Source organism: Lissotriton vulgaris, chromosome 1_1 (assembly GCF_964263255.1).
Source record: "Lissotriton vulgaris chromosome 1_1, aLisVul1.2, whole genome shotgun sequence".
NCBI classification, from domain to species: Eukaryota; Metazoa; Chordata; class Amphibia; order Caudata; family Salamandridae; genus Lissotriton; species Lissotriton vulgaris.
In genome coordinates, this window is record NC_141685.1 from 1978556518 (window position 1) to 1978580968 (window position 24451).

The 24451-nt window shown below is 42.5% G+C and overlaps 1 protein-coding gene across 2 annotated transcripts in view; it reads left to right on the forward strand.

Annotated features, from left to right (window-relative positions):
• The window catches only part of PCLO (piccolo presynaptic cytomatrix protein), a 1259786-nt gene that overhangs the window by 577890 nt on the left and 657445 nt on the right, over window positions 1-24451 (forward strand). The window lies entirely within an intron of this gene.

The following is a 24451-nucleotide window of genomic DNA, read 5'->3' on the forward strand; positions in this document are numbered from 1 at the left end:
AGAGCGAACAAGGTCACCGCCGTCTATAATCATAGTCCATCTTGGGGGTAACGATCTGGTGGCCACTGGTAGACGACTTCTTCTTGAGGCAATGCTTTCCACAGTAAGTTGGTTGGCAAGGAGAGTTCCAGGGTGCACAATTGCATGGTCCCATATGATCCCACGGAAAGTGTGGCGGGGGGCTATTTCGGTTACTGCATTAAATCATTCAGTAAGGAAGATAAATAACAAAGTGAGTAGATTGTTTCGTTCAAATACACTGCATTCTGTTTCGCATGGTTGTATCAAAGGGGACAGTATGTATTTGGGGGACGGTGTTCATTTGTCCCGGGTGGGGAACAAGTTACTCATAGGAGACTTCATAGCATGGTTAAGGAGTTTACAGCATGGCCTTTAGGTAGGAGTGTTTTGTGGGGGGTCCGGATAGCCGGTCAACTATCCGGCCTGTGGCGGTAAGGTCATGATCGGTGAGCAGTAATTCGAAGATCCCTATGAGGGGCCGTCACCCATTACGGATGGGAGCGCTCGGGGGAGGTGGCCAATTGGCCCCTCAACGGGGAGGCGGTCCTGTCTAAGGAGAGGCCGCCGGAAGGAAAGGAAAGGTGGTCAAGGCCCCTTCCTGGATAGGAGGGGCTACGGCCCCTCCTGGGGAATTTCCCGGGGCCAGGACATCTGCGACGGCAGATGGGTAAGTTGTGTGGGGTGCGGGAGGGGGTTTACGCTACCTTTTAGACACCTCACACGAGTCCTCGAACGACCGTTAAATGGCGTCGAGTTTATTGGGGCCCCCGTCAAGTACAAAGGGAAATTGGTAGATGCACTTGAGGTACGCCTCTGTGCGGTCGCTCCTCTCACAAGTGAGGGGGGTATTTCTGGTTTAGGGATCTGACACCGGTTACGACCTTGCCGTTGGCCCTTAACGTTAGGATGTACAATTTCAAGTCAAATGTTTTGTAGGATGTTAGTTCGGCTAGGAGAACCTTTGTATTAGAGATCTGTTAAGGTTAGCCAAACATCGTAATGTGGAAATGAAATTGTACATAATATGAAACTGTTATTTTAATGTTTTAATTTTGTTTCATATTTTAATAAATACGGCCGGGAAGGGTAACTCCCTTCCCGCCTTCCAAAAGTTCAAGAACTGTTTCCGGTTTCCCAATTCTTGGGGATGATTGTGTTGAGAGGGGGTGGCGGGTATCTCAGCCATATTGCAAGCGCTGATGTGCATGCAGTAAAGCTCAATCAAGGCAAAGTCAGAAGTCAGGATGAATTGAGGCCATGTCAAAGCCAATAGTAAGAACTTCATAATTCTACCAATGTACAACACAATGCACATTTGTGCACAGCTGCTTATAGATTCACATACTTCATCTCTCAATGCCCTATAGCATCACATACTTCATCTCTGAATGTACAACACCTAGCACATTTGTGCATCACTGCACTTCGAGACCAAAAATTACATTCCACACCTCTCTCTCCTTCTCATGCTTTCAATTGCACATCCCACACATTCTGTTCTTGGCAAGGCTATTCTACTCTGTGACAGCTCCCACTGAAAGACTGCAAGATTACAAGAAATAAACTTATAAGAGAAACAGGCATATGCAGGACGTTTTACATTCAGGCTAAGATAAAATACCACACCAAAGGCAATTAAAATAATGGTAGTCAAAGGTCATCACTGGGTGTCAGACCACAAGAGTGCCTCTAACACTACACTGGCTGTTGAAGGCGGGCTAGCCCCAGCCTCTCATCTCCAAGCACCAGACTATGGCAAACCTCCTGCATTCATTGGGGTTCTATATCAGGATGCGGAAGTCACACCTGACTACCTATCAGACGCTCTCTTTCATCGAGGCTGTTCTGGACACAATGCAGTCTTGGGCCTATCTTCCTGAATGACAAGTCCAGTATATTAAGGCTATGATACCTTCCCCTTGGCAAATGCATGCAAAATTATTTTTTAAGGGCAGGCAGTGGTCCCAGGGACCTCTGCCTGCCCTTAGAAAATGAAACTACAATGTTTCATTTTTTTTTTAAACTGCTTTATTTAAAAGCAGTCTGAGACATGGTGGCCTGCAGAGCCCAGCAGGCCACCATCCCTGGGAGGGCTAGCGTTTCCAATGGGCTTGAAAATAGCAAGAGGCTCATTAATATTATTGAACCTCGCAATTTGCGACCCCATTGGGAATCCCAAACCGTGTTAACCACACTGTTGTACATTTCAAATAGCGACTCGCAATTTGCTACTCGCATAGTGTCGCCAATTGCGAGGCGCTAAATGAAATGGTCCTACATCTGTCCCCAAAATCCTTAGTACTTCGAGTGTTTGTTTTGTATGCACACTTGTGTAGTTTTTTTCGAATTACTGTTTTAATTTTGAAATTTAACTCATACAAATTGCTTGGGGGTCCCCGGCTTCCAGTGGTTACTCAATGGAGGTCCTCAGGAGTCAAAAGTTTGGGAACCACTGCTCTAGAGTATTAGAGCGCGCTACAAAACCCTGTATAACATAACAAGACCTGCAGAGGTGTCTGACAAACCGTGATGGGGTCAGAGGCACACTCCTCTGCCTCCCCCAACCAGACCACACAATAGTGACAGATGCATCACTCCTGCGAAGGGACAGCTATCTGGGAGAGGTGCAGATCAGAGGACTTGGTCTCCGGTGGACTCCGGACTCCACACCAACTTGCTGGAGCTCGAAACAATTTGCTTGGCATTGATAGCCTTTCTTTCATCAATCAAGGGAATGCTGGTTCAAGTGTTCATGGACAACACCACTGCCATGTGGTGCTGCAACAAACAAAGTGGGGTGCTGTCATGGACCCTTTGTCAAGAGGCCCTGCATCTCTAGACAAGGCTGGAACGGCAGGGCATATATCCCTGGTTGTTCAACACCTAGCAGGTTCTTTGAACCCCCAGGGTAGACGAACTCAGCCATCAATGCATAGCAGATAACAAATGGTGGGGAAAGCCTTGGTTAGATCTGTTCACCTCCAAGGAGAATTCACAATGTCGGCAGTTTTGTATGCCGGAGTTTCTATGGCAGCTCTCGCTCTGAGACAATTCATCTCGAGTGGATCTTAGGCCTCCTGTACACCTTTCCACCCATAACTCTCCTGCCCAGAATTCTCAAGAAGATCAGGAACTCCGGACTGGGCATGGAGAGTCTGGTATCCTGAGCTTCTGCCTGCACTTTCAGGAGGATCCTCTGTAGCAGCTGCTGGGGAGCGTCCGCCACCTGAATCTGTCAACTCAACATCTTCTTGCATGGAGAATGAGCGGTGGCAGTTGATAGCATTCGATTTTCCTCCCAAGTTTGCTTTGTTATTCTGGCAGTGAGGCGGCCCTCCACCAAGACCGTCTATGCCTGCCGGTGGAACAGATTTATAAAATATTGTACAGAAAGGTCTGTTGATCCTCTTTCTGCTTCCCTCTCTCAAGTTTTGCTTTTCTTTTACCCTTGCCCAGTAGGGCTCTGCACTGGGCCCTGTCTGCATTCCTGAGGCTGCTAGACCAACCCCCATTATTTAAATATCCCATTGTAAAAGGCCTTGTACATATGTTCCCATCTTTCCCTTTCATTATGCCTCACTGGGACCTTAATTTGGTTCTCACCTTCCTGGTGTGTGCCCCATTTGAACCTCTGCACAACTGCCCCCTCTGACTGCTTACTATCAAAACAGCATTTTTGAGTGGCAATCACTTGTTCCAGGAGGGTTAGCAAATTGCAGGCTTATTCATCCAAGCCTCCTTACCTGACAATATTATCTGATAAATTGGTGCTTCGCACTAGAATCTATTTCCTCCCAAAGTTGTAACATCAATCCATGTTGGGCACTCTGTCACCTTGCCTACTTTCTGCGCTCCTTCGAAGAATTGGAGCGGCTCCACCATCTGGACTCAAAAAGAGCGTTGTCCTTCTACCTTTGAACGTATCAACAATGGAATGAAGAAAGGTTGTACAGTGCATCTATCAATGGGTAGTGCTCTGCATCAAGATATGCTATGCTCTGGCCAAAAAGCAGCCTCCTGAAGGCTTATGGGCTCACTTCACCAGAGCTAAGGCTGCTATTGCGGATGCTACCAATCGTCAACATTTGTCAGGCAACCACATGGCATCCCTGCACACGTTTCCAAGATCTACAAGGCCTTTTTGGCCACTTTGTCTTGCAGGACTTCCTGGTCTAAACTTGTCTGCAGTCCTTCCTCTGGGGATGGTATTGCTTGAGTATCTATTCAAAGGTAAGGAATATGCGACTAAATGTCTATATCAGATAGACAAGTAATGTAATTTCTGGTAGAAACCTGAACTAGCTCCAGATTCCTTATGGACCCACCCATCCTCCCTGCACTGCAGACATGTTTCTAGGGTCAGGACTGTTCCCTTTCAGGGCCTTAGTTGCTCGGAAACACACCAATGTCCATGCACTTCATGGCTCTGTACTTGTGGTGTGGAGATCGCAAAAAGTAACTGTTGTCAGCCAGCTGGGGTGGTGCCTATATAGGTGATCCAGACATCACAACAGCACAGATGCTGACGCAACAAGGAGCCGATCGAGGCTAACTACCGGTGTGCAGAGGTATTGCTCAAAGAAAATTCTTCTTGATCCAGTCTGATGCCTGGGCAATTGAAAGGTAAGGAATCTGCAGCTAGATTATGTCCCTACCAGATAAGGTATTATTGAAGGTAAATGACTTGTCCATCAGTTTCATCGAACGATTGCCAGGTCTGGAGGCTTAGTGGGCTACTTCGTCCACTGTAGGGGCCTGTGTTCGACCTCATGGTCACAGGTTCAAATTGCGGAGGGTCCATTCAGCCTTTCATCCATCTGGGGTCAATAAAATGAGTACCCTTGAGTTGGGTAACAATAAACGTCTGTTATTCAGCACCAAGACACCCTTGGGTGAATGTGCGTTTTACAAATGCATATGTTATGTTTATGTTCATTTTGACGAGGTAGGCAACAAGTTTCACGACTGCCTGACAGATATTGCAACATGGATGCAGGCTAACTGCCTCAAATGGAACTCTGTGAAGATGGTGGTGCTGCTGTTCGGGAAAAAATGTCATCCTTCTGGAACATCTCCTGGTGGCCTTCTATACCGGGCCCTCTTCCCACACCAGTACAGAAAACTAGGAACTTAAGGGTTCTGTTTGACAGATGGCTTTGCTTTTCCGATCAATTTCGTTCCTAATGCTTTTATTTGCGGAGGATTCAGAAAAAGGTTTTTGTCTTCATTCCCTCAGACTTGTGGAAAATGAGTATTGTAGCTATTGACATGTCCAGGACCGACTATTGTAACACCCTGTACATGGGCATGCAGCAGAGCTTACAGCATGAGCTTGAGTCCCTTCTAAAATGCAGAAGCATGGCTGCTTTTGAAAACTCGTAAATTCATCCCTGTCTCTCAAAGCATCCTTGGTCCTCACTGGCTGGCAGTCTGTGTGAGGATCACATTCAATGCCCTCTGCCTGGTCCAAAAAGCGCTTCACAAGACCAGTGCTTCCAAAAAATCTTCTGCTGGCATGTGCTTAGCCATGATCTTCAGTCCAGCTTAGCAAAGCTGGTAATCATCCCCAAAATCAATAAAGCTAGATGGGGAGGTAGGAGTTTTTCCTACTTCTCCTGTAAATGGTGGTAATCTATGCACTTCCATCTATGATCCCAACCTACCCTGACACAATTCTGGAAAATGTTAAAATGTTAACAACCTGGCTTTTCTCACCCCTCTCTAAGTAAGGATTCTACTTTACTGGCTTCTTTTCAGGATGCTAGCACCAAGATACCTCCAAGCATTTATATGCTTCATAAACATTTTACTTACTTACCCATGTGGGTACACAGTGATGGAAGGGTCCTTTGACAGTAAAAGGCCCCTGTCTCTTCACCCATGTGAGTAGCTGTAGTAAATTCACATCTAATTTTCAAGAATACACACAGTACTTGGAAATTTAGGAAGGGTTGACGTTAACAGCATTTCTATTCACTGGTCTGGCATGGATTGCTCTTCAGTGAAATTGAGTCTTAGCCCTGGAGCTTATGTCAAACCAGCAATGTAAAACACACACACCAGTCCTCTGATTTGCAATATATCCTTTGAGAATAATGTTCAACAAAGCGAATAAAAACAGGTTGATTTCTTCTAATATCTTATCTGTCTTTATTTGCCTGAGACAGTATCTGAAACTGTATCTCCATTTTTATTTTTGCATCAAATGCATAGACAGCAGCCATAAAGATGGTTTCTTTTTTAGCACCATCAAAGGTGTTTCTTAGGAGCTCCCCCTCTATCATTATTGATCAACACCTGCTTCTCTTTTTCTCAGTGAATTTCTTTTTGGGTGTACCTGGTGACATTTTTCATAATGTTGTACAACTTTTCACTCCTTTATTTTTATCAGCAGGTCAGACGTCATATGCAATTGTGTTTCATGCTTGTTGAACCACAGACTCTTTTCAGTAGTTGCCCAACATTACCACTGCCTCTTCGGCTCCTGGTTCATGGGCCTCTGGTGCATAATGATGCTCTTTGTGCCAAAATCAATATGAGGTGTCTCGGACAGTGGCATGGCAAGAGGGGTGGTCTGACCTGAGCAGCACCCTTTTTTGGGCCTGTGGAGGTGAGCAAGTCGTCTGTCGACTACCACCCCTCCCCAGACAACAAGTAGTCTGTTGACCGCCGCCAACCCCCCCCCCATCCCCTTAGAACAAGTTGTCTGTTGACCGGTACCCCCCCCCCCCACACCACTCTTACCTGCACGAGGTGGCAAAGTCAGGGACTGTTCCGGGCAGCAATAGGTCTAGTTACGCCATTGATCTCAGAATCTGGCTGGTGTGCTTACAGAGAAGTGGAAAAACTGTACCACAGTACACACTGAATTTTATTTACCTTTCTTGGTAAACCAAGCACATTACTAAGTGCACTTTCTCTCAATGAGGCAGGCAGGTCCATGTTCATGTACAGGTCAACATCACTGGCTATGCTAGTGGTGCAAAAACATAATGAGTGTGAAATAGCCTGGTCATGTAATTCTTCCCCCCAGTTTCTGCAACAGCTTCTTCAGCTTGATCCCATTGTTTTGTATCATGAAGCAGGGCAAAGCTCTCCCTCTGGTCGCCCTTTTTGTGTAGTCCAATTAAGAAACCCTGTCCTGCTTCTGACTCCTTGTTTTCCGCTATGATTGTACTAGCACCTGCTTGCTACATAAGGCACTTGAGAACAAAAATGGCTGCTCAACGGGGGAGTGAGACGCCTTGTCACAGCCTCTCATCTGAAACACTACAGCATTATTAAGATACTAAGAAGAGCTGACACCTGATGAGACCTCCACCAAGGACGTCTTACTCCCAAAGCATATTACAAAGAGACATGAGCTCACCATGATGTCCCATTCAGTTCAACAACTTTAGCTCTTTACTATCCTAGTCATTATTCATTTTCTGACTCTTTAGTTCTCTGCCACACCTAGGGTGATGACTGGCTGTCTCTATCTGAAATTATTTGGACCCCATTGCAAGCATGCGTGGCACTTCAAATCTTTTACCTGGTCCTGTAATTCTTCCCCCCAGTTTCTGCGAAATTTGATTTATGTTTAATAGTCTGGGAAATGTCCAGGATCCAGTGATCCACTGAGGCCCAATTTCTCAACAGCTCCAAAAATACTTCAGCAAAACTGATATTACATCAGGATGAGTGACAATTCTGGTCTGGATACAGAGCTGCCAAGCACTGTAGATGAAGCCAGTCTCTCCTGCAAGCAGTGCTGCTTATTTATTTATTATTTATTTATTTAAGTAGCTTGTACAGCGCACGGCTACCCCCGAAGGGGTGTCCCGGCGCTAAGACAGAAAGCTCAGAAGTAAAGAGAAGGATCAAGACTAAGTTCAAGACTTATTTGTTTTTACCATGTGTGCAAACATGCCTTCTTTCATATGTATAGGTTAAACAGTTCAGTCTCAACTTGCTTCAGAGATCCCATTGCTTTGTATCATGGAGCAGGGCCAAGCTCTCGCTCTGGTTGCCCTTTTTTTGTAGTCTAGATTAAGAAATCCTGTCCTGCTCCTCACTCCTTGTTTTTTGCTACGATTGTACTAGCACCTGCTTGCTACATAGGGCACTTGAGAACAAAAATGGCTGCTCAACAGGTGAGTGAGGCACCTTGTCACAGCCTCTCATCCGAAACACTACAGCATCATGAAGTTGCTGAGAAGAGCTGACTCCCGATGAGACCTCCACCAAGGAAGTCTTACTCCCAAATCATATTACAAAGAGACGTGAGCTCACCATGATGTCCCATTCAGTTCAACAACTTTAGCTCTTTACTATCCCAGTCATTGTTCAATTTCTTACTTTAGTTCTCTGCCACACCAAGGGAGATGAAGGACTGTCTCTATCTGAAATTAGTTATACCCTATTGCAAGCATGCGTGACACTTCAAATCATTTGACTAATAGTAGCTCAGCCATCAATGAATCCCTAGTTTACTCATCTTCCTCCAGGTCCAAACTTGATGCTGCCCATCATGCTGACATTATTGCATTCTATGCTCTAAATTCTGGATGATTTTAGTGCCAACCTGAAGCTATGAAAACCGCTAAGTCTCCTGCAGTGGCTCCTCCAAGGACAGTGATACTCCTGAATCATCATCCTCTCCTCCGATTGAGCTTGATTAGATGGTTGTGTAAAGTGAGAATGTTTGCTCACTTGGTGAGTGGGAGGCCCTGTCACAAGTCCCACCCAAAGTACTTGAACCTCATGAAGAAGAATAGATGCTGACATGTTGAGACTACACCTTTGCTTGACTGCTATGAAAAACCTTAAAGGAAGTTTGTACAGCTGATGAAACTGGGGTTCAGGCCCTTCTCAGTACTTACCAAGCCATTGTGATTTCTCATTGCACTTAGAACTCTTTTTATTACAGCACTGCAGGGGCAAGTCCACCCCACAGGATAGTCACATAGCGATCAGGTTAAATCCTCTTTAACCTTGTGATCCAATTTCTTCTTTATAGTAAAATCTTTTTATGTGACTTAAACATTATTTCCAACTGGCAAAATAGCTCTTCTCTACTGCATCATGAAGCACATGAAGACTATGCCACCTGTTATATTACATGGTATGGCACTACTGTGCAGGTGTTCTGGACTACAGTGTTACAGAGGGAAAATGGGACACTGCACATCATCCACAGAGCCGCCTCCGCGATAGCACCTGAACTACGACGTACCATCAACTGCTCCTTTGAAACAGGCACATTCACCGATGGTTGAAAATGCACAGAAGTCAAACCCTGCCTCAAGAAACCCACCGCAGATCCGATGGACCTAAAGAACTACAGACCCATCTCTCTCCTCCTCTTCGCAGCCAAAGTCACAGAGAAGACCGTCAACAACCAGCTCACCAACTTCACTGAAGCAAACACGGTCCTCGATTCCTCCCAATACTGATTCCGAAGCAGCCACAGCACAGAGACCGGCCTCCTAGCTGCCACAGTTGACATCCACATCCTCCTCAACCAGGGCCACACGGCTATCCTCATCATTCTAGACCTCTCAGTGTCCTTCGACATGTCTTCCACTGCTCAGTAACCGCCAGACTCCACGACGTCGGCATAAGAGGAACCTCCCTTGACTGCTCTTTCCTCACCAGCCAAACCCAAAGAATCAGACTCCCACCCTTCTTCTCTGAACCCACAGAGATGAGCTGCGGAGTACCCCAAAGATCCTCACTCAGCCCCACACTCTTCAACATCTACATGGCCCCCCTCGCCACTATCCTCAGAAAACACAGACTTAGCATAGTATCTTATGCCTACGACACCCAGCTCATCCTCTCCCTCACCAACGAACCAAACATCACCAGACAAAGCTTCCAGGAAGGACCCACCCCCTCCGCATGGGACAACACGTGATGGCCCACCACCCTCGACCATCCTCCACAGACAATGCTCGCAACCTCAGCATCATACCTGACTCCTCCCTCACCATGAACCGACAGATCAACGCCGTCTCTTCTGTGTGCTTCAATACCCTCCTCATCCTCTGCAAAACCTTCAGATGGATCCCCCCGAACCTAGATAGATCGTCACCTACGCACTCATAACCAACAGACTGGAGTACGGTAATGCCATCTGCACCAGAATAAATAAATCTCTACTCCTCAAACTCCAGACCATCCAGAACATCACTGCCAGACTGGTCCTCGTCATCCCATGACAACACCACATCACCCAGCACCTACGAGAATTCCACTGTCCTCCCTTTGAAAAGAGGGCGACTTTCAAGATCCTCAGTCACGCCACCAATACCTTCACAACATCGGATCCTAATACCTCAACAAAAGACTCGCCATCTATGCACCCCAGAGAAGCCTCCCTCTGCCGACTTTACCCCGGCTGAATTCCCATAGATCCACAGAGCCAGAGCAGGGGGGCGATCCTTCTCCTACATTGCAGCCAAGACCAGGAATGAACTCCCCCAGCATCAGATGATTCCCCACGCTGTAAGCCTTCAGGAAGGGCCTCAAGACCTGGCTCTTTGGTTAGGATGGAGCTGCACATTCGTCCCCTCCCTCCAGCACCTTGATACCCTCACAGGCGAGTAGTGTGCTTCACAAATCCCTGATTGATTGATTGATTGATTGATTGAGAGCATCACCACATTTATTTATTTTATTTATTTTTTAAATTTCTAAAGCGCGCAAATACCTTACGGTGTCTTGGCGCTGGATGGTTGGCTTCTACGATTTAAATGTGAATTGAAGTTGGTGCCCCCATTGTACGCATCTCATTTTGTTGAATCTATTATGCCCCCTATTATTCCATACCCATCTGATAGAGACTTCTAGCTGCAGATTCCTTACCTTTGAATTTCCCAGGCATTAGGTTGGATCTGCAAACTTTTGCTGAGCAATACCCCTTACGCTTGACGTTGGGTGGCTCCATCTGGCTCTTCCTGACATCTTCTGCATCGGTAATGACATTGCGGTGCCTATATAAGCGTCACCCAGGCGAGCGGACATCAGTTCTTTTCTTTCTGCGCTATTAATTGCCGATCTGGGAAGAGCTACCCCTCTGCCACTTTTTGGCCGGCTTTTTCTCGACTTTTGTTGATTTTTTTTTATTCTGACTTCGTGTACAAGGAATGTTTTTGAGGAAGACAGGTTTCAAGCCATGCAGGACTTGACTGTGGTGTTTCGAGGGCGACCACGATACGAAGTCGTGTTTGGAATTCTCAGCGATTGGTCCAAAGACCTTGAGGGAGTGGGCAATGAAGTTGCTCACTGCCTGGCACTCGACATCATCAAGCGAGACTCAGGGAAGAGGTGTAGAAGAAGAGGAAGTCCAAGCAGACTTCAATTTCACCTCAACTGGCATCTGTCATTGAGAGAGGTGAGGAGTACTGATGCTCTAGGCACGGTTCCGCAAAGCCCGGAGCCAAGTCCGCTTTGAGACTCCCCTCGCAAATCCTGTTAAAATAAATAACTTTAAAAGGCCATGCACCATATATTGAAGGCGAACAACTTCATTGGTGAGCTTTTGGGCCCCACTGAGTCAGAAAGGGCCACAATGGGTTCAACACCATCTGCACTAAGTTTCTCAGCCAACATCCCACCCCAGAGAGTCTGATAGTGCAGGCCTCTACATCCCAAGGTGCATTCCTTCTGCCCCTCCTGACAGGTAATCCAAGAGGTTGGATGCATTTTGTTAAGAGCAGCCTGGTATTACAGTAGGTGAATTCCATGTGCTTATTGGGTCTTTCTCTTATTCCCTTTGGCCGCCACACATTCCGCTGTGCTCTCCCAAGCTGTCAAGGATGGGAGAGATGCAGTCAAATTCAGCAAATGGCGTGGTCTAGATTGATTCACTGGGTAGGTCAATTTCAACGATGGTGGCTTGAGGCACCATGCCTGGCTACGTCTTACTGGCTTCTCAGGCGATGTTCAAGGCAATTTGAGGGACAATTCCTTTGATGGAACCCGCCTTTTTGGGGAAAAGGCAGACTCTGCCAATATCAATTTCAAGGACTCAAGCTACAACCAGATCATTGGGCTTCTCCTCCACTACCCGTGGTCAGTCTTCCTTTCGCCCCTTTCATGGCAACTTGAGGGGTTGCAGCTGTGTCAACCCTATCCTAGCCGCTATCCCGCACAGACTGCCTAATCCATGTGAACATAGTGCATTCTGAGCTCGGAATGGAGGCCAGAAGTTTTGTCTGCCACACTGCCCCCAGCAGCCGCTGCCTCCAAGTACTCCTAAGCTGATTCTGCAGAACCACACTACTCTAGGTGGTGGGAGAATTTGCCATCATCTTCCCCAGAGATCCATTACATCGGATATGTGTGTCTTGCAGATCGTCCATGAGGTCTATTCCTTTTCCTTTTCCTTTTCCTTTTCCTTTTCCTTTTCCTTTTCCTTTTTCTTTCCTTTCCTTTCCTCCTCTATTCTGCCAAATCAGGAATGGCTGATGGAGGATCATTTAAAGTTGCTCCAGGAGGAGTTTATAGCTCTCTTGGCCAAGGGAGCTATAGAAAGGGTCCAGGTTTCAGAAGTAGGCAGTGGCTGTTATTCCGGCTATTTTCTGATTCCGAAGTAGGCCGAGGAGCTACGCTCCATTTTAGATCTTTGGACCATCAATCTCTTCTTCAAAAAGGAGAAATTCAAAATGCTTACTCTGGCCCAGGTTTTATCTGCTCTAGACCAGGAAGACTGGATGGTAGCGTTTGAACTGCAGGACGCGTATTTCCACATTCCCATCCTGCCGTGCCACAGGCATCACCTGCGGTTCAAGGTAGGCCTCGAGCCCTTTCAGTTTACCTTGCTCCCCTTTGGCCTTACCAGTGTCCCTCGGGTGTTCACCAAGGTAATGGCAGTGGTCGTAGATCATCTGCCCAGGTTAAGGGTGCCAGTCTTCCCCTACCTCAACGACTGGGTGTTGAATGCGTCCTTGCCCCAGGCAGTTGTGTCCCACCTTCAGACTATGGCAAACCTTCTGCAATTGCTGGGGTTCTCTATAAATGTGCCGAAGTCACACCTAACTCCTTCTCATATGCTCCCTTTCATGAGAGCTGTTCTGGCTTATCCTCCCGAGCAGGAGTCCAATATAGTCAGGCTATGATTCCGATATTTCAGCCTCTATCCTGGATTTCAGTGAGACTGACTTTGAGGTTGTTTGGCCTCCTGGCATCCTGAATCCCATTGGTGAAACATGCCAGCTAGCGTATGCGGGCTCTGCAGTGGGACTTGATGTTCCAATGGGCACATCATTGGGCAAATGTCACCGACGTGGTTCAGATCTCGGAAGGAACTGCAATAGATCTGCAGTGGTGGTTAACGAACCACAATTGGGTCAACGGCAGACCTCTCTCCCTTCCCCAACCAGATCTCACAGTTGTGACAGATGCATCACTTCTGGGATGGGACAGCCATCTGGGAGAGGTGGAGATCAGGGGACACTGGTCTCTGGTAAAGCTGGAGCTCCATATACATTTATTGGAGCTCCGAGCTATTCGGTTGGCTTTGAAAGCATTTCTTTCCTCTGTCAAGGTGAAGTTAGTGCAGTTGTTCAAGACAACACCACCGCCATGTGGTACTGCAACAAATAGGGCGAGGTGGGGTCGTGGACCTTTTGTTTAGAGGCCCTTTGTCTCTGGACATGGCTGGAATGCAGGGCATAACCCTGTTAGTTCAGCACCTGGCAGGTTCTCTGAATGCCAGGGTGGACAAACTCATTGGTCGATGCCTAGCGGATCACAAGTGGCGTCTCCAATCTGAGGTGGTGCAAGGTCTCATTCAGTAGTGCAGAGAACCGTGGTTAGATTTGTTCGCCTCCAAAGAGAACCCACAGTGTCAGTGGTACTGCGTGCTGGAGTTTCCATGGCGGCTATCGCTTGGCGACTCCTTTCGTCGCGATTGGAGCTCAGGCCTGTTGTGCGCCTTTCTGCCCATACTACTCCTGCCCATGGTTGTGAAGAAACCGAGCCCACGTCATTCTTGTGGCTCCAGACTGGGCAAAGAGAGTCTGGTATCCAGAGCTTCTGAGAATGAGTATCAATCCTCCGATCAGGCTGCCCAATCAGGAAAATCTCCTGTTGCAGGAGATGGTTCTCCACCCGAAAACTGTCAACTCTGCGCCTCCATGCGTGGAGATTGGGTGCACAGTTGATAGCTTTTGACCTTCCTCCTGAAGTCTGTAATGTTATTTTGGCGGCCAGGCTGCCCTCCAATAATACGGTATACACATGCCGTTGGCAGAAATTTGTGTTATATTGTACAGAAAGGTCTATTGACCCTCTTTCTGCAACTCTTACCCCTGTCCTTTTATTTATTTTAACCCCTGTCCTTTTATTTATTCTAACGCTTGCCCAGCAGAGCTCTGCCTTGGAAACTCTCAAGGATTCTCTTTCTGCTCTGTATGCTTTTCTTTGGCTGCCAGACCAGCCCTCTCTCTTCAAATCTCCTATTTCTATTTCTATTTCTAAAAGGCTGGCTCACTTATTTCCTCACACACCCTTTATTATGCCGCAGTGGGACCTTAAATTTGTCCATACCTATCTTTTATGTGTTCCCTTTGAGATCCTGCACAATTGTCCCCTCCTGCTGATGACCATCAAAACAGCCTTCTTAGTGGCGATTACATCTGCCCAGAGGGTGTGATTGAGTTGCAGGCATTATCTTGCTTGTGGCCTTACCTTATGTCCTTTCCAAAAGGTGGTGTTTCGCACCTAGGCTTCCTTTTCTGCCAAAGGTTGTGACCCCATTCCATCTGGGTTTGTCCATCACTTTGCCCATCTTCTTTGCTCCTCCGCATCCCTCTAAAGAAGAGGAGCATCGCAACCGCCTAGACACAAAAAGAGCATTGTCGTTCTACCTTAACCGCACAAAAGAGTCCTGGGTGCATGACCAACTGGTTGTGAGTCTCTTGCTGGGTCATTCTCTCCATCAAAATCTGTTATCCTTCGGCAAAGAAGCAGCCCCTGAGGGATTAGGAGCCCATTCCACCAGGGGAAAGGCTGCGACTACAGCTTCGGCTTAGGGTGTCCCAGTAAAAGACATCTGTCAGTCAGTGACTTAGGCTTCTTTGCACATGTTCGCAAAACATTACTGCCTTGATGGGCAAGTTCCCAGGAAAGGGCATTTTGCTCGTTCTGTCCTGCAAGACTTCTTAGTCTAGGATGTGAGTCCGCAACCCACCACTTTGTTGGTATGGCTTGGGTATCTAATTCAAAGGTAAGGAATCTGCAGCTAGAAGCCTCTATCAGATGAACAAGTTACTTACCTTTGGTAACGCATTATCTGGTAGAGACTCTATCTAGCTGCAGATTCTTTACAGCCCCACCCATGCCTCCCCGCTTTGCGGACTGATATTGTACGACTAGAGTGGGTCCTCTTTTCAGGGCCCTAGTTTTGCACCCCACTAGTGCAGAGACTTAGGGGCCTATTAGGATGGCGGGTGGACTTTTGTCCGCCCGCCACCCTAGCAGTGCTAGGACTGGCCGCCAGTGGTGTGGCGGTCCCACACCGGCAATTAGGATTGCTCACCGCACCGCCCGCCACAATGTAAAAATATAATTGTTTAAAATATCGAAGTGCTTAATATTGTTTGTAAAAATATAGTTTTTTAAATTATCGATTTTTTATAAATGCTGTTATAAGAATTGTTTGTATTTTTATTATATGTGTAAAAATGTTAGTAGTTATTCATTTTTGTTTTATTTGAATTTTGCAATTTTAGTGCCGTTGTGGGTTTATAGGGGAATAGGGTGGGAAGTAATTTGTATATTACATGTATTGATTATTTATTGTAGTTATTACATTTTTTTTTTAAATTGCATTTTTAGAACCGTAACAGGTTGTGGGTTTATAGGGAAATAGGGTGGGAAGTTATTTAATTATATTCAATTTATTGATTTATTTTAGTCGTTATTAATTTTTTTCTATTTGAATTTTGCATTGTAGTACCGTAGAGCGTTGTGGGTTTATAGGGGAATAGGGTGGGAAGTAATTTAATTATATTTAAATATATTAAATATTTTTTATTTATTGATATTTGTTTAATTCAGATGTTATAGTGTTAAATGTGGAAAGTAATTTTTTATGAATTTATTTATAATTTGTTAATAATTTTTAATGAATTAATCGGCAATTAAATATGGTAATTGTGTAATTAATTTTAGGTGTGTGTTGGGGTATGTATAGGTAGGAAGGAATGTATTTATAGTTGATGATTTAATAAGTAGTTGTTAATTAAATTTAAATACTTACTAGTAATTAATTATGATAATTGTGAAATTAGTTTTAGGTGTGTGTTGTGGTATGTATAGGTGTAAATGGTGGGAAGGGTAGGAAGTAATTATTTTAAATTGATAATTTAATATTTAGTTAATTCATTTTAAATAATGAATTAGTAATTAATTATGTTCATTTTGAAAATAGGTTTAGGTGTGACTTGTGGTGTTTATAGGTGTAAATGGTTAAAAGGGTAGGAAGCAATTTATTTGTAATTGATAAATTAATAAATAGTTAATTAATTAGAATTAAATATTGTAATTGTGTAATTCGTTTTAGGTGTTTGCTGTGGATATTATAGTTTTAAAGCATTTGTATTTAATGAATGTTTATTATTTTGTATTACAATATTTTTTTATGGATTATGTTAATTATGGAAATAAATGTAAATGAAATGTTTTAAGTGTTTTTTTATTGGTGTGGTGTTCTAGGGTAGGAAACAAAATAAATGCCTTTGTTTTACGTAATGGTGTTAATATTTTCTCCTTTTAAATAATTATTGTTGTTCTATGTATTTATTATTTTTGTTCTATATAAGATTTGTAGCTTTTTGTTATATGTATTTTATATTAAAATGTGTTTATTTTATATGTCTAATATGTTTAAATGTTTATTTTTAAATATGGTTTATTCATTTTTATGATTTAAAATAAAATCTATTGTTTAAATGTTATTAGTAATTGTTGTTTCTCTGCAATCCAGCACTTTCCCCAAGCATTTACTGGATGGGAATAGTAATTTGTACCCTTCCGCTATCCAGCCCTTTCCCTACTGTTGCAATTCTTTTACTGGAGTGGGAATAGAAATGTTTACCCCTCCGCTATCCAGCACTTTCCCTACTGTTGCAATCACTGAAGCAGGAATACTAATTTTACTCCTCTGCTATCCAGCACTTTCCCTACTGTTAGGCTCATTGGAGTGTGAATAGTAATTTTCCCCCCTCCGCTATCTATCACTTACCCTACTGTTGTACTCACTAGAGTGGGAATAGTAATTTTTACCCCTTCGCTATCCAACATGTACTTGTTGCCATTTTTTTGACAACCGTTGACAGCTTTCTTATCTTTTCACCATTTGGAATGACTCTTAAAGGTGGAATGACAGCTCCAAATATGTCTCCAACTAGTCGAGCACTAGTTTCTGTACTGTGTTTCTGTCTATGTGTGGTGATAGTCAGTGCATTTATATGTTTTACATGATACATTTTTGGAATTAGTATGCTTAATAGCAGGTCCCTTCCCAGTCATTTTGAAATAGAAAGCATTCTGTCCACAGAGTAAATAAACCACTGGAATAACATTCTCCTTTCCCTAAAAATTTGCCAAGGGCCACCTGTCAGCTCGAAAGTGTGTTCACTGCTACTAGTGCCTATACGTCTAGTACTCTTGGGTGTTCATCTTCTGTATACGCAAATTTTCCCTTTGTGTTGGCTGTTAACTCTCACTTTAGGTTAAACCATCTACTTTCTAAAATCATTTTCCTGCTTACTCCATGCATTCTCCAAAACATCCCTTTTTCTGCCAGTAGTATTTGACATGTTAGTGTATCTTTCTTCTAAGGACATAATATAAACCTTTTCTATAGGTCACAATAAACAGCTTAGATTGTTTTTATAACCCTTTACACTATCTATAGGTTTATGTGGAACAAAATAGTATTAGACTGTATCCATTTATTTTGCATGTGAGTGTAAGTTCATGCTTTCTACTAAGGGTACTTGGGAAAGTATTATATCATAATTAAGACAAAAGCACTCAAAATGTCTTCTCTTATAAACTAAGGATAATAGAATACGGCAAGAAATTGCATTAGATAAAGGCATACTATAGTAGGTAACCTCTTCTGACACTAATGCGGGTAACTGTCCACAGACATAGCAATCCTTCATGTTCATTGCGTTAGTGTATTCTTGTACTAACCTACAAAAAGCATTAGTTGAGTTATCATCTTTCATTTAGCTTACACATGAGTAACTAAAGTGATCTTCCCTAAATCTGTAAGTATGTAAATTAGTCATTTCTTGTCTTTAGGCTCTGACTAGGGTTTAGGTAAAATCCTATTAACATTATAGTGAGAATTATTATTGTTATCACAACAATTGTACCCATAACAATTTTACATTTATTTCTAATGCATCACACTCTCTGAGTTAGTTCAAATGCACCTACCTAGTTCAACAGGTGGTGATGAGGTTTAGTAAACAGTTTCTTTTAGTGCAATTTTTATTATTTCTTGTTCTGCTTTTCTACTATTAAGTTGCTATCCAGACAATCCCTAAACCTGCTCCATGTTCTTTTAAGATTTTATCCCTGTGCGTCTGTATTCAACTCAGACCTATGTTTCTGTAAAATAATAAACGAAAATAAAAAACATCTCATAGACACAGTTCATATATCTTTTCTTCTGTTCAGTTTCAGATTATTTCTCAATTTTTCCTTTGGTTTATATTGTTGGCCTTTCGGGTGGGTTTAAATGATTCAGGATTTACGTTGCACAAGTCTTTCAAGGTAACATTTAAAAACAGTGTTCATAAATTACGACCATTCAGGTGCTCAATACCTAAAAAAAGGCTCCCATGCTCTTTTTGATTTTCTCAGGATTTGCTGATGCGGGTCATCATGCCACCCCAGTTTAGACCTGGCCATATGCAAATCAGCCTTGACCATGTGCCTCATGGGAACAGTCCAGGTCGAACTGCCAAGGCAGGTTCTCCCTGGACCGGAAACAATCATCCTAGGACCGGTTTTGGGATTTCATCCCTCTTGAGCTAGGATAGCTTGATTCCAGGGGCACAGTGAGCCAGGGAACCACGTCTGGGCATACCCGGCGCACTTAGGACGAGAAAGCAAAAGACACACAATTTATCCACTAAAGCACAAGTCAGGGGTAGCCCATCTCTCCTTCTGCTGAGTTCTTAATACAAAGTTCTAGAATGGCAGCAGCTATCATTAAACACTAGTTCATCCTTTTAGCAGGACTACATTTGTTCAAGGGATCTCCTATTGTTCACTCCTATTCAGGCTAAAAAGTTTAGAGTAAAAGAAAAGTTCATTTGCGACACCAACAACTGTGATTTCTTTTTTAAATGCCCATATGGAAAACCGTACATTGGCAAGACTGGACAAACTATAAAACTTGATTAGGAGCGGAAACGTAACATCCCAAATAAATCTGGCAAAATCATCCAGGACGAAACCTTTCATGGACTTTTGCCAAGATATTAGCCACTAAGATTCCAAGTGATTGCAAAGATTATAGAAAACAAGGCTAGCACTCAAATCCTTCTCATAATAGAGGCTTTTGGATATAGAAACTGTTGGGCATGCAAAAAAGGTCTTAATGACTGTAACAAAAGGGCTTGTGTTTTGTAAATGTTGTTTTTTATCTTTTATTTCTCCCACTTTAGTTGTCTGATTGACTATCTAGCTTATTTCTGTTTAACCAACCTACATTTCTTCTTCCCTATCTACATATAGTCCTGCACATGTCTCCCAATAGGCATCATCTTTGTTCCTCCTGATTGATGTTTGAGCTTTTTCTGTCAGCCCACGACCACTTGTACTTATTCATAAAAAATGTAGTTCCCCCCATGCCTAAAATTACATACAAGAGACTTCCTAGTGCCATTCTGCTGCTCTGGCAGATAAGGTACAGACTCACAATCTGTGTCAATTTAAAATGAGTGATCACATTGCTGCAAACCTCACCAGGAGCCACAAATTGCCACACTGATATGCATCCTTGCATGAGTGATGGGTCAAAAACTTGATGACATATTCCAGACCTATCTTTCCACTCTGTACTTTTTCCTAAGATCCTGTACAATAGTGTGATAGTGCTAAACCTCACTTTTAGTTACCTTTGTTGTAGCCCACTATCACAAGACCTTTTGGGTGCTTATACATTTGTAATATTACAGGCATTGGCTTTTCAATATGCTTTGATCCATTGTATTGATTCGAACTGTAGACACACAGTTATATGAATATGTGCAATGTAGTTTTTCCAATTGAATCACTACAGAAAAAATGTTTATTCTCATTGATATATAGATTACCATCCCCCTGGAAATCATTAGCTTTAATACGTCACTCTGTTACTGTATAAATCGTATAGGATTCTAAAGTATTTTCCCCGTTGTGTTCTTATTTTGTTCATCCATTTGCATCTCCACACAATGTAAAAGACAGCCCCCTGACTCAGGATTCATCCCAAAATGCATTGCAGCATAGATGTGTGCTGGAAATTACTTCTGCGTTTAAATGAAACAAATGATTGGAAAGCAGCATACAAGGGCAGTTGGAGCTGTATATCACTGAAGACAGATCAATCCTGACTTGTGCTTCAGTAGGTTTTGCCTGTGATGTTTTGCTGGATAGATCATATTCTGACTCAACACTGATCAAAAATATTAGAAATTCATTGGATACAACACAAGTGTGCCATAATTGTTCACTTATGCTCGCATGTCAGTATGTTCTGAAATATAAAATCTTCTAATTTGAACTTGTCAATGTAGTCAATATTATTACCTAAACTCCTTATATATGTTCAACAACAATTACTGATTCCAAGAGGTATGAAAACGAACTAACTTTGTTAACATATGCTGCCATGCTTATCAACCTGATTTCCATTTGAATGTGATCCCTGGTGCAGTCTAGCATGTCGCTATGTCCCTAGAAGAACCTTAAATATGAAATCTTCTATTTTGAACTTGTCAATGTAGTCAGTAATAATACCTAAACTCCTCACATATGTTTGACAGCCATTACTAGTGTTTTCAGTGTTAAGTGTGCTTAAGTAACTTGAGAATAATATGTAAGGTCAATGTTAATACTAAATGTATGCACATGAATCAAATACATTACTTCTCAATATCCCAGTAACTGAAAGAAGGTCTTGTTACCATTCATGATTTTTGTAATAAAAGGGAAGAAACAAAAAGTAAAGTCTCTAATACTAAAGTACAAAGTCCCGAAATCCAGTAGGACTGTGAGTGCAAACAACAAAAAATAGCAAAAGATGCTTTAGATCAGGAGTTCCTTAGTAAGACGAAGAGCAAATAAAAACAAATTGGAAGCTTTTGTATCTCATACTAGTGTCTCTATATACATTTCAAAGAACCACCACATCTCTTTTATCTCATGAGATATGTTGTGAGATATTATCTGCTATGGTGGATATAGATAACCCAATCTTCCATGGCTCAGTATGGCATCCATCCTGAGTAGGAATACTGTTGTACACCTGATGCATCCTGAATAAGTATTAGTAAATGATGAATGGAGAATAGATATATAAGGAATGTATTAAGCTAAGGAAGTGTAACAGAAAAAAACAACATTACTGTGAGCAGCTAATCCTGCTATTCCATCTAAAAATTTTGCACCTGTAACATTCCCATTTTGCGTACGGCCATAGTGAGGCTTATGGTGCTAACACTGGAGTTCCTGACAAAGTTTCAGCCCTTCTGATGACAGTAATGAGATGTGTCAGTAGATAATTGATTGACGTTTTCCACAGTGCCCCTTAACAAGAAAATGAAATTAAAGTGGCCTATATATATTACATTACACAGGGTTTATATTAAGTCTCAAAATTGGTGAAGCTTTTTGCATCAAAAATGTTTCAAAGATGGTCATTTGTGAAATTACTATTCTTTTGTTTCCTTTAGGGATCGAATGCCCTGTGAAAATTGTAGTTTTTGAAAGCAGAAATAATGTCAAATTTATGATCGGTTAATATATAGTATATCTGTAGTTAGTTATTTGATAATATGGCAGTTGTTCCTTTTTGTCATTATTTCATATACAATTCATTTGTTCACTTTGAATATACAAGGTTTGTATTCAGCTTGTTGTTTTCAACAGTTGGGCTAGAATAACTGAGTTTGCCGCATTTATTTTAGGCTCTTTCCAGTATAAGTAAGTCAATTTCTCTTTCATTGTAATAAGTCTTGTTTACTCTGTAATTTTATATTACAGTCAACATTTTAGTTGATGTTAATTTTATTGTTGTCTGAATTACACCAGTGAGCTACATTAAAATGTATTATCAACAACACACTATTTTCAGAATCCTTAAAGTTGCAATTGTGCATAGTGTTATCATTATCATAGATGTTGATTCCAACAGAAGGCTGAGTCCGAAGTGTGCAAGGAAAATGTTTGAGAGTGAAAATGTAACTTCCCCAGCTTTTCATCCATTTAATGCTTTTATGGACACTAAGGGCCAGATGCATGTAGACCCCGTTTTGCGATTTCCTAATTGCGACTCCTTGCAACCTGCAATTAGGAAATCGCAAAACGGCATGCATGAAAGTGTGTTGAACACTTTCTGCAAATCCTAGGGGATCGCAAAAGACCTACCTCATGAATATTAATGAGGTAGGTCGCAATTTGAGACCCGATAAGAATCACAAAAATCACAGGGATGTTGGCCTGCTGGGGTCAGCAGACCACCATGTCCATGATTGCTTTTAAATAAAGCAATATTTTTTTTTTGTAAAGCAGCCTGTTTTCCTTAAAGGAAAACAGGATGCTTTGTCAAAATAAAAATGAAAAGTTTTCCTTTTAATTTTTTAAGCCTAGGAAGTAGTCTGTGGGACCACTGCCTGGCCTTAAAAAATGCTTTTACAAACATTCATAAAAGGGAAGGAGTCCCTTTGGGACTTCAAGTAGGTGGAAAAATGCAAATTGTTGCGACCGCATTCTGGTCGCAAAACATTCATACGTACTGAGGCTATTTGGTATTAGGAAGGGACGCCCTAAATACGCCTCTTCCTAATACCAAATCGCAAACCCATTTTGGATTCGCTAACAGTATACAAAGTAGGGTTTGCTACATCGGAAAAGCATTTTTTGTGCTCGCAAACGGGCCCGTTTGCAAACTCAAAAGTGCTAGATACATCTGCCCCAAAAATAGTTAATTGCTATAAGAAAAAATACACTTTTAAGGTGAAAAGGTTAAATGTACAAGCAACATTATATGTTTGAATATTGATATTGGCCAATACTAGAACCAAAATCACCTATTATACAGTGGTATTGAAAATGAACAACTGTGTCAAGAGAATGAACAATCTAACCATGTGCTGTTTTACCTATCAGTTTTCGTGCACTTCACGTAACAGTTACATATATTTCAGACTCCCTTTCATGTTTTACATAAGACTGCCCTCAGTACTTGTAATCTTTCATGCTTGTGTAATCCTTCATACTGCAGCAGCACCTTTTCTGGTTACACTATGCTGGTACTGAGTTCTGTACTCAAGTCTGTCTTCCAGTACCTACTTTCTGTAGCCTCTTTGTTTGCACTTTGAGAACAGGGTTTTGCTTGTTTCTAACAATAGCAGGCAAATACCAGTATATGAATGCCATAAGTAATCATTGTCCTGGGGTTATTTTATCGGACTTGTGCCCCAGGCAACATAGGTGGTTGTCTTAATTCCACTCGCAGCCACTGCAGGTAAGAGAGGCGGGGCAGTGGGGGTGGCTGGGGTGTGGATTTCGAGAGACAACCATAAGAGAAAATTTAATAAATAATTGATTTTCTCTCATGGTCGTCTCTCAAAATCCCCCCCCCCCCTAGCTTGCCCCACGGCTCCACTGATATTACCTGCACCGGCTGCTTAATTCACTGCTTAGTTCATAGCAGCAGGTAACAGTGTTGGATGTTATTTACTGAGTAAAATTGCCCAATATAATGCAATGTGAACATGTATTCATATTTGTAAATATTGCCATTTCACAACATTGTCTACCCTTATCCGCATCATCATATATGGAGTTTACATTTTTCATTCTCATTGGAAGTTTGTGGAGTGAACCTTTAAAGTTCTGGTTTGTAAGTTAAGGACAATCAATCATAAACAATTTACATATGTTATAGCCTTGAGATATTTAGATGACAATAGATCTGTAAATTGATATTTAATACAGACACATATAAATTCATAGGGTCCCTATAACATACATCATGTTAAAATGTAAATTTAGCTGCTTTTATGGTTTTTCAAAAAGTGCAGACCAGCAGTGTCACGTACATTTCTACTTCATCAAAGTTGTGATTTCTTAGTTTTGATCACATTTTATTTGACCATATGCCCATAAAATGATGCATTGTAAGATTTAATTTACATCAGAGATATTT